Below are 10,496 nucleotides of genomic sequence, written 5' to 3'. Positions count from 1 at the left end.
TTGTTAGGAGGGTTTGCGCAGGGCCCGAGGAAGAGAAGCAAATTAGAGGAGCTATAATGTTTGGAGGGAAGACAAGAATGAAATAGAGTAACTAAACTTATGCTGTAAATGCTTTGCACACCACTTAATAATGATGGTTGAATGTTTACTATGTGCCAGGCATCAAGCTAAGCATTTTATTGCGTATTTTCACGCTTAATCTTCAAAACCCCACAAGGTAGATATTACTATTCCCATTTTACTTTGAGGAAGCTGAGCCTTACAGATTAAATAACTTGCTTAAAGTACTACAGCTGGTGCACTTGTGCTCTTAACGACAGTTCAACTGTAGTGTCCCTAATTGTCAACAAGGAATAAGGATGTACAAGGTTGTAAAGATAAACTAGACAGTTCCTTGAGAGAGGAGCTGGGCATCCTTCATCTTTGTGCTCTTCTTGCACAGTACTGAGCACAGGGTGCTCAGCTTTTGTTGAATGAATAATGAACGGAACACTACATTTTAAACTGATAAATGCTAAAGTATAATTTTTACACCTCCTGCAATCTGAAGTTCATGCCCACCTTGTGGCCCTTGAGCTGGATGAAAAAGTCTTAATCCTTGGTCTGTTTAGTCTGTTGTTAATTTGAGTTGCCCTTCTCTGGACGTTATGTAGTTCCTTACTGTATATCCTGGGAGGCATGTGCCATTCCCAGGCTCCAATGTCTGAATATTGAAAAGCCACCCCCAAGATCATGATCACTTTCTTCCTAAATCTTTTACTGCAGCTCCTACCAGTCACTTGGCACTGAGGAGACAGGGATGAGTCTCACACACACAGTGCCCTGCCCTAAAGAAACTCACATTCTAGGAGAGATAGGCAAATAAATACGTAGCTAAAGGAGCGTGGAATGAGGACTGTAATAAGAAGCACACAGTAAGTTGGGTGCAGTGGCTCACACCTGTAATCCGGCACTTTGGGAGGCCGAGGCGGGCAGATCATCTGAGGTCAGGAGTTCAAGACCACCCTGACCAACATGGTGAAACCCTGTCTCTACTAAAAATACAAAATAAGCTGGGCATGGTGGTGCATGCCTGTAATCCCTGCTACTTGGGAGGCTGAGGCAGGAGAATCACTTGAACACGGGAGGAGGAGGCTGCAGTGAGCAGAGATTTTGCCATTGCATTCCACCCTGGACAACAAGAGTGAAACTCCGTCTCAAAAAAAAAAAAAAGAAAAGAAAAAGAAACACACAGTTTTCCCTGAGCTCTGGTTACTCCAGAGTAGGTTTGAACAGTCAAAAATTTCCCCTGGAGTGATACTGGGTTGAGATCCAGAAAATAAATTGGAGTTAGCCAGAAGCCATGAGGGGTCAAATCAAATCACGAAATAAAATGTCTCCAATTCCTCAGAAGCCCCCCTACCAATCATTACCCAATCCTTCCTCCCAAAGGGTAAATCACTTTCTGCCTTCTAATATCATAGATTGGTTTTCCCTGTTTTTGAATTTTATATAAATGGAGTTATAAAGTACGTATTTTTTTGTGCCTGGCTTCCTTTCCTTAGCAATATGTTTGTGAGATGTATTCATGTTGTATGTAGTGGCCATTTTTCATTTTTCCTTGCTGTGTAGTATTCTGTTGTACAAACATACCACAATGTATAATGGTGCTGTGATGGATATTTGTGTATGTATCTTAGTGCACTTGTGCATGAATTTTTGGGAGTATATACCTAGAAGCAGAATTGCTGGGTCATAGGTAACATGTATAATTTAGTAGTTAACACTAGACTGTTCCAAAGTGACTGTAGCAATTTTTTTTTTTTTAGACACAGTCTCACTCTGTCGCCAGGCTGGAGTGCAGTGGCACGATCTCGGCTCACTGCAACCTCCACCTCCTGGGTTCAAGCGATTCTCCTGCCTCAGCCTCCCAAGTAGCTGGGACTATAGGCACACGCCACCACATCCAGCTAACTTTTGTATTTTTACTAGAGACAGGGTTTCACCATGTTGGCCAGGATGGTCTCGATCTCTTGACCTTGTGATCTGCCCACCTTGGCCTCCCAAAGTGCTGGGATTACAGGCATGAGCCACCACGCCCGGCCAGTGGCTGTAGCAATTTATGTATGCACCAGCAGCCTGTGAGAATTGCTGTTGCTCTGCTTCTGAGCCAACTCTTAGTATTGCCAGTCTTTTTCGTTTAAGGAATCCTGAAGCCTCTACAACAGTATCTCAGTAGTAATTTCACTAACAACTAATGACTAATGAAGTTGAATTATTTTTCCATATGTGTGCCATTTAGATATCCTCTTTGTGATATCTTTTTGTGTTCAAATCTTCTACCTATTTTTCTATTTGGCTATGTTTTCTTATTTGTAAAGTTCCTTATGTATCCTGGACAGAATATAACACTGGAAAGTTTCTAATTTTAATGTAGTCCAACATATGCATTTTCTCTCTTGCAGAACATCTCAGTGTTGGACAGACATTATTGCACATCTCAATATTATAGCTTTATAATTCCGTTTTGTTTTGTTTTGTTTTGTTTTGAGACGGAGTCTCACTCTGTCCCCCAGGCTGGAGTGCAGTGGCGTGATCTCCACTCACTGCAAGCTCCGCCTCCCAGGTTCAAGCCATTCTCCTGCCTCAGCCTCCCGTGTAGCTGCGACTACAGGCACCCGCCACTGCGACTGGCTAATTTTTATATATTTAGTAGAGATGGGGTTTCACTGTGTTAGCCAGGATGGTCTCGATCTCCTGACCACATGATCTGACCGTCTCGGCCTCCCAAAGTGCTGGGATTACAGGCATGAGCCACGGTGCCTGGCCTTGTTTTTATCATATAGATCTGCAATGCATCTAGAACTTATTCTGGTGTATGGTATGAGGTAGGAGCCAAGTTTCATTTTTTTCTATATGGATATACAATTGACCCATCACCATTGATTGAAAGCATTATCCTTTCCTCACTCCTCTATTTCACCTCTTTGTCATAAATCAAGTGTCCATGTATGTGTTTTCTGGTTTTGGTCTCTCTATTCTGTTTCATTGGTTTCATACATTTACATCACTGTCACACTACCTCTGTAGCTATAGCATTAGTCTGAACCCAGTAGTATTTTGTTTGCAGATTTCTTGTAGAAAGCAGTTAAGAGCTTTGGCGCTACACACAGGGCAGAATAAGGAGTCTAGGTTCAAATGCTGATCCTTCCACTCCTTATCTGTAAAATCTTGAGCGAGTTAACCTCTCCATAAACTTCAGTTTTGTTTGTATGAGGATGTTATGGGGCTATTTATGCCATAGAGTTGATGAAGTGGCTCCATGAATTGAAAGTGCTTAGTACAGTCTGTCACACTGTTAAAGAAAACTAAATATGGCCTGAGAAGGGCTCTGTCCTTCTATATTTGAGTCCTTGTGGATGAACTGTAACCTAGCTTTATAGTCAGACAAATTTGAAGACCTAACTTAATAGTATATACCTGTAACAATAGCTGAATGTTGGCCAATCCCAGCGGCCATACTTCAATAACTCATAGACTGCTGAATGTTCAAACTATGTTCAAATAAGGCAAACACTGAGCTTTAACCAATCTCGCTGTTTCTGTACCTCACTTCCGATTGCTGTACCTTACTTTATCTTTTTGTCTGTAAATTTATTCTGATCACGAGTCACCCCTGGTGTCTCTGTGAGTCTGCTGTGATTCTGGGAGTTGCCCGATTTGCGAATCATTCATTGCTCAATTAAACTCCTTTAAACTTAATTTGGCCGAAGTTTTTCTTTTATCAGATGGTGTCAGGAGTGGGATCCAAAGTGGAGCTTCTAGCGACCGCCAGGAGCACTGAGTGAACATGCAAGGTACCTGCAGGACCCACTTGTGTCCATCGATCTCTCACAGCACCTGGGGATCACAGGTAAGCTTCCTCTCGGATCTCTCTTTCCTTTCCCTTTTTTATCTTTTCTATTACTCAGGGCAACCAGCTTGCCCAGAGACCACGTGTTGAAACCCCTAGTCAGAGACTGGATTAAAGATGATGGGGCCCATCTGAAGGCAAATATAAACCTTGCCAGTATGATACTGGGTGCTAAGCAGAGTGGCTGATGTCTATGTTTTATCACATGTATTTTGCTCTGGTCAGAAAAAAAAAATTTTTTTCCTTTATGATGCGGCTTGGCCCCCAGTGCGATGGTGTGGCAAGTTGGGTCACTGGGGCCACTGAGGGAAAGGGAACCCAGAAGCCTGGCATGCTGGCAAAAGGATAAGAATTTCTTACCGGATTTTTGGCTTCTCTCTCTCTGTGCAAATGGTTGAATGAATGGTAACAATCACTGTTTATTTACCTATCTCTTCTGTAAGGTTTTGATTAACGTGAAAAAAATTATCAGACTAGTCTTAAACTGATGTATTTGTGCTATGAATTTGTTTTTCTGGGTCAAGGGGTACCTTAGGATAAAACATGGGCTTAGGACCCCATAAGCTCGCTGGTCAATAACAAACTTTCCGGCAGGTCCCTGAAACAAACAAACAAAAAAACTGGATGGGGTCTCCATCTTGTTTTATGTCCTTGGGAGCTTGACCTTGTAACCACATGGCAGTACTTTCTCTTGGTCTCCACTTCCCAGGGAACAGGAATTTTACGGTTTATGCATAGTTAGCTCTAAAAATTAAAGCCTCTGCAAGCTCAAAATCAACTACTCTAGACTCCTTCAGACTGCTCTGTGCTGTGGCTCACTGACCTTTCACACTGGCAGTTCCAGTTTCATTCCCTGCTTAGGAAGTAAGTCCTTTCTGGTTTAATATCTGCATAACCTTGTCTAGTCTTTTCTCCTCCACAGTCTATCTTAAATTTTCCTTCCTTGAGCACCTAGGAGGTTACCTTTGGTAAAGTTCAAAAGCCAGAAATATCAACCATTTGGCCTGAGTAAAATCAGTAATAAGAAATTTTAAGGCCAGGCGCGGTGGCTCAAGCCTGTAATCCCAGCACTTTGGGAGGCCGAGACGGGCAGATCACGAGGTCAGGAGATCGAGACCATCCTGGCTAACATGGTGAAACCCCGTCTCTATTAAAAAATACAAAAAAATTAGCCGGGCGAGGTGGCGGGCGTCTGTAGTCCCAGCTACTCAGGAGGCTGAGGCAGGAGAATGGCGTGAACCCGGGAGGCGGAGCTTGCAGTGAGCCGAGATACGGCCACTGCACTCCAGCCTGGGCCACAGAACGAGACTCCGTCTCAAAAAAAAAAAAAAGAAATTTTAAAAGGACTTTATTAAAGAGTGCTATGGTTAAAAGTCAGGTTAACTAAAAGTGGATATTCAGGCTCTAATGGCCTGGAATCCATGGGAAAAACAGGAGGCACCAGAAACCCTTTTCCTGGCCCTGTTCTTCCAAGGACTCCACCATAAAACCACTACCCAATTAAGAAACTTAAAAACTGGCAAATGAAAAATCTTACAACTACTATAGTAATCTTCTTCTGTCTGTCTGTCTAGCTATATATGTGTTGTGTGTAATGTTCATATAAAAGAGCTCTAATTAATTGGCTTAAACAAAAAAGAAGCACTTAAATATTTTGAAAGCAAAAACTGTAATGCCTTTTAGTTCATGTAACTTTAGTAATCTTTGGGAAATAAAAACAGCTTTAAATATTATTGATAAAATAAAGACATTTTGTCTAAATTATGCAGGTCAGATATTAGCTTTGCTATATGCTTTAAGGTCATAAACTGCTTTGACTTTTGAAAATCGTTCGACTTATTTTGGAGACGTTAAATTCTAAATAAGGCCTGGGGATATATGGAATTAGCCATGCCCCCTAGTTATACAAAGAATATAAAGAAAACAGGTTTTATATAAGAAAGGATGTTGTATGGTAAATTCTTGTCCTAAAGTAAAATGACTAGTTGTTTAAAAAAAGGGATGTTTAGGGCAAGTCAGAAAGTCTAAACATGTCATACATAGTTGGTGTAACTTGTGAAATAATTGATGAAAAGGAATTTATGCCAGAAATGTTGTACAATTTAAAGGTGATTAGGCTTCCTAAATGCTTCATAAAATGTCACCATGACTCTTAACTGTACAGCCTGCCTGCTTCACAGCTAGTTAAGGCCTGGGACACCTGGAGTTAGATGCTGGAAAGAGTCGGACCTTTATCTGCATTTCTGTCTGGGTCCTGGGCTCCACACCGAGTACATAATTAAAATCCCTTACTTACCAAGGTTTTCGCCAAAAGTAAAAGTTGCTAAGAGTTAACATTGTAATATGTAATTGAGACTACTGAAAAAATAGGTTTACATGCAAGGTGTATAAGGAGAATGAAATGTGTTTTTTGTAAGAGATTATAAGAAAATATAGGAATGTAAATTTTTGCCTAGGTTGGAGGGTTAAAGGATTGTTTTAAATTAAATAAAGCTAAAGGTTTGAACAAGTTGTGGAAGGTTTATAAAAATTAATTACAGAGGCCGGGCACAGTGACTCATGCCTCTGATCCCAGCACTTTGGGAGGCCGAGGCGGGCGGATCACCTGAGGTCAGGAGTTCGAGACCAGCCTGGCTAACATGGTGAAATGCTGTTTCTACTAAAAATACAAAAAATTAGCCAGGTGTGGTGTTGCACACCTGTAATCCCAGCTACTGGGGAGGCTGAGGCAGGAGAATCACTTGAACCCAGGAGGCGGAGGATGCAACGAGCCAAGATCACGCCATTGCACTCCAGCTTGGGCAACAAGAGCGAAACTCCATCTCAAAAAAAAAAAAACCAAAAAACCAAAAAAATTAATTATAAGGATTCTATGTGTGAACATATTGGCTAAAGTTAAAATGGCATTATTCAGTTTTTTTTTCCATAAATTGGACATTGGAATAAAAGCACAAGAGAGTTTTCTTAGAAGATTTTTCTGCTCTGAGAAAAAAAAATAGTACAGGATTATAAAAGGTTTATAAAAATCTTACCTTATGGTCAAACTAACTAAAACTGAATAGATTTATAAAATGTTATTAAAAACTAGCTTTAACATTAAAAATACACTAAAGGAAACATAAAATTTGGTTTTCTCTTTTAGAAAGGATTTTTATTTAATATTAAAAGATAATGAAAGGTTTTTGTTTACCTTTTAAGTAAACTACAAAAAAAAATATTGGTGGGGGAAGGAAAGAAAGGAGACAGTCAGTTGGCCTCATGCTATCCTCATTGGATCTTGTTTGGAAAGCTAAGTCTCCTTCCTATTTTTAGGTTATCATTTTGGCTAAATGAATGACTTATGGTAACCTAAGATTTTTTTTTTTTTTTTTTTTTTTTTTGAGATGGAGTCTCACTCTGTCGCCCAGGCTGGAGTGCAGTGGCGCAATCTCGGCTCACTGCAAGCTCTGCCTCCCGGGTTCACGCCAGTCTCCTGCCTCAGCCTCCCGAGTAGCTGGGACTACAGGCGCCCGCCACCATGCCTGGCTAATTTTTCTGTATTTTTAGGAGAGACGGGGTTTCACCGTGTTAGCCAGGATGGTCTCGATCTCCTGACCTCGTGATCCGCCCGCCTCAGGCTCCCAAAGTGCTGGGATTACAGGCATGAGGCACCACGCCTGGCCGGTAACCTAAGATTCTATTTTGTAATATCCAGTGTTTTAAACCTTTGGTATTTAACAGACCTTTCAAAATCAAGCTCTAGATTATCGTGCTAAATCAGCCAATACTAAAATTGTTTAAATATACAATTTGAATGAACTCCATGATCTAAGTCAAATTACCTATGATAACCCATTACTTATCAGTGCTATACACCTAAATTGGAGAAACAACTGGTATTCAAGAGGACATAAGTCCAGTGTTAAGCATGGACTCATGAAGAACCAGGACAGCCACCTTGTCCTTCTTGAGTCCTTAAAGCTTTTATTAAAGGTTCCAGAAAAGATAAAATAATCCAAATTTAATATATTGATGTGGTGACTTATACATTGCAGAAATAGTTTAAATCCAGTGTTTGGTTCCATATTCCTGGAAAGACAATCAAAGCTTCAGATGCATTTGGCTACCTGATGGGCCATTTAAACATTTATAAAGGGATTTCATTCAATTGTCATTTTCAATGCATGTTTTCTGGTTGTATAAAAGCTTTCCCATGCAACAGGGCTGATGTAGATTATAGTGTATTTTCACCAGGCAAAGAAAACTTTTTATGATTCACTGAGGACAATCCCTTCACAATCTAGAACCTGCAGATTGGATCGTCTGAGAACACCAGAGAAAGAGAAAGACTGTCCTTGCCATCCACACTACAGCAAAACTTTGGAGCTTTAAACCTTGGGTTCATAATCTCACAACTGAGGAGGGTCCCTCCACACTCCTGGAACTGTACACCCATTGGAACCCTTAAGGTAAAACTAACCAGAAAAGTTTCTCCCCAGAAGAAGATGGCATCCTTGATGTGAAGAGCTTTTCCAAGATCATAGATCAAAACTTCTACTATCACAAGACTCTTATCTTTGAATATTTTTTCCTTGTTTATGCCTCTATGAACAATAGAAATTAAAAGGGGGTCTATTATATGCACTTATAGGGTATACTTTTATTTGTGAAGGATTTTGCAACCAGCCTTAAACATGAATAACCTTATACTTCAATAGATAAAAGATGAAGGCCCAAGTAGGTAACAAACTTTAGTGGTACATATATTGCCTCATAACCAGTCAAAACTCCTCTTAACCCACATCATGAATTAAAGAGAACATTGACAATAGGCCTTCACTCTTCTAGAAAGACATCATTTGTTAGGTCCTTTTTCCATGGTTTAGAATAAAAGAGGCAATAATTTGAAATGTCTCCCTCATAATAGGCTCTACAGCAAATTCTACTTTAAAGGCTATCATTATACAACAGATTTTAAATTCTCCTGTGAAAGTTATACTAAATAATAGAATTGGCTAAACAGAGAAGTACCTGTGCAGCTGCTGACACTTGTGGCCTATGGAGAAAAAAGCAAATGTAAATTATAAACAATTCTGGCCAGGCATGATGGCTCATGCCCATAACCTCAGCACTTTGGGAGGCAGAGGTGGGTGGATCCCCTGAGGTCAGGAGTTCAAGACCAGTCTGGCCAACATGGCAAAACCCTGTCTCTACTAAAAATACAAAAATTAGCCTGGCGTGGTGGCAGGTGCCTGTAATCTCAGCTACTCAAGAGGCTGAGGTGGAAGAATCACTTGAACCCAGGAGGCGGAGGTTGCAGTGAGCTGAGATCGCACTGCTGCATTCCAGCCTTGGTGACAGAGCGAGACTCCCTCTCAAAAAGTAAATACAATAAAAATAAATATTCAGTTGTAGGGGATTAGTGAAAAGACCAGTTAGTCAAGGAAGTAGACTCTTCATCTAGCTCATTCTTTTATCTATTTAATTTTAGGTGGTTTGGCTTATGGGGACCCTGGGTAAGGAGCATACTCCTAACTCTTGCTATTATCCACCCAATAATCATAATAGTCTCCCTGGTGCACTGTATTCTCTCAAAGGTTTTAAATGCTTCCATGCAGCCATCTCTAGAATGTCAAATGGTCTCTCTTCAACTGGAATAACGAAAACTGAAAGAAATGTGTGACCATGAGGGCACCGTAACCTATGAATGACATGCTGAGACCAGAAACCCAAAATGGTGGTAACTGAGAGTGGTGCTAAGGCCCTAAGTTCTGGTCACACTGTCACCTAAGTAAGAACCTGGCCAAAAGTGGGAAATTTTTTTTAAACAAAATTATGGGAGGCCATTATTTTGGACTGAGCTCATGTACTAGGCCCCAACAAACCAAACTAAAATGGAGTCACTCATGCTAAATGTGACATAATCAAACTAAGGCTTTAAAAAAACACATAAATGCTAAAACAGACCAGGTTTTGTTTTTCTCCTGTAAACAGGATGTTCCAGCATAAGGAGGTATCCTCTACTCAGTCCTTATTCTCTCCCTGCAAAACCCACTGTTCTACTGTTTCCTAGTGAGTTTCAAAACCATATAGGTACACTTATGACAGTGATAACATCAGTGACTAAGGTTTTGGTCAATCTCTCAAAATTGAGAAAATGACCAAAACAGGGGAATTGTTAAGGCAAACTAAGTATGGCCTAAGAAGGACTCTGTCCTTCTATATTTAAGTCCTTGTAGATGAACTGTAATGTAGCTTAATAGTCAAACAAAATTGAAAACCTAACCTAATAGCATACATCTGTAATAATAACTGAGTAGTGGCCAATCCCAGTGGCCATACTTCAACCACTCACAGCCTGCTGAATATTCAAACTGCGTTCAAAGAAGGCAAACACTGAGCTGTAACCAACCTCACTGTTTCTGTACCCTACTTCCGATTCCTGTACCTCCCTTTGCCTTTTTTTGTCTATAAATTTGTTCTGACCATGAGGCACCCTGGTAGTCTGTGAATCTGCTGCAATTCTGGGAGTTGCCTGATTCGCGAATTTTTCATTGCTCAATTAAACTCCTTTAAACTTAATTCGCCTGAAGTTTTCATCAACAGAGTAAGCTCTCAGTAATGA

At 40.5% G+C, this 10,496-nt stretch overlaps 1 protein-coding gene across 4 annotated transcripts in view; it reads left to right on the top strand.

Moving 5' to 3' along the window:
* Positions 1-10,496, top strand: part of C5H6orf89 (chromosome 5 C6orf89 homolog) — a 45,298-nt gene that overhangs the window by 714 nt on the left and 34,088 nt on the right. For all 4 annotated transcript variants that reach the window (XM_011729291.3, XM_071097134.1, XM_011729285.3 and 1 more), the window contains exons 2-3: positions 3,768-3,892; positions 8,176-8,340. The gene's annotated coding sequence lies outside the window, so the exon portion shown is untranslated. The remainder of the gene's footprint in view (positions 1-3,767; positions 3,893-8,175; positions 8,341-10,496) is intronic.

Source organism: Macaca nemestrina, chromosome 5 (genome assembly GCF_043159975.1).
Source record: "Macaca nemestrina isolate mMacNem1 chromosome 5, mMacNem.hap1, whole genome shotgun sequence".
In the NCBI taxonomy this organism is placed as follows: Eukaryota; Metazoa; Chordata; class Mammalia; order Primates; family Cercopithecidae; genus Macaca; species Macaca nemestrina.
The sequence above is the reverse complement of the archived record's forward strand: the minus strand, read 5'-3'. Positions and strand labels throughout refer to the sequence as shown.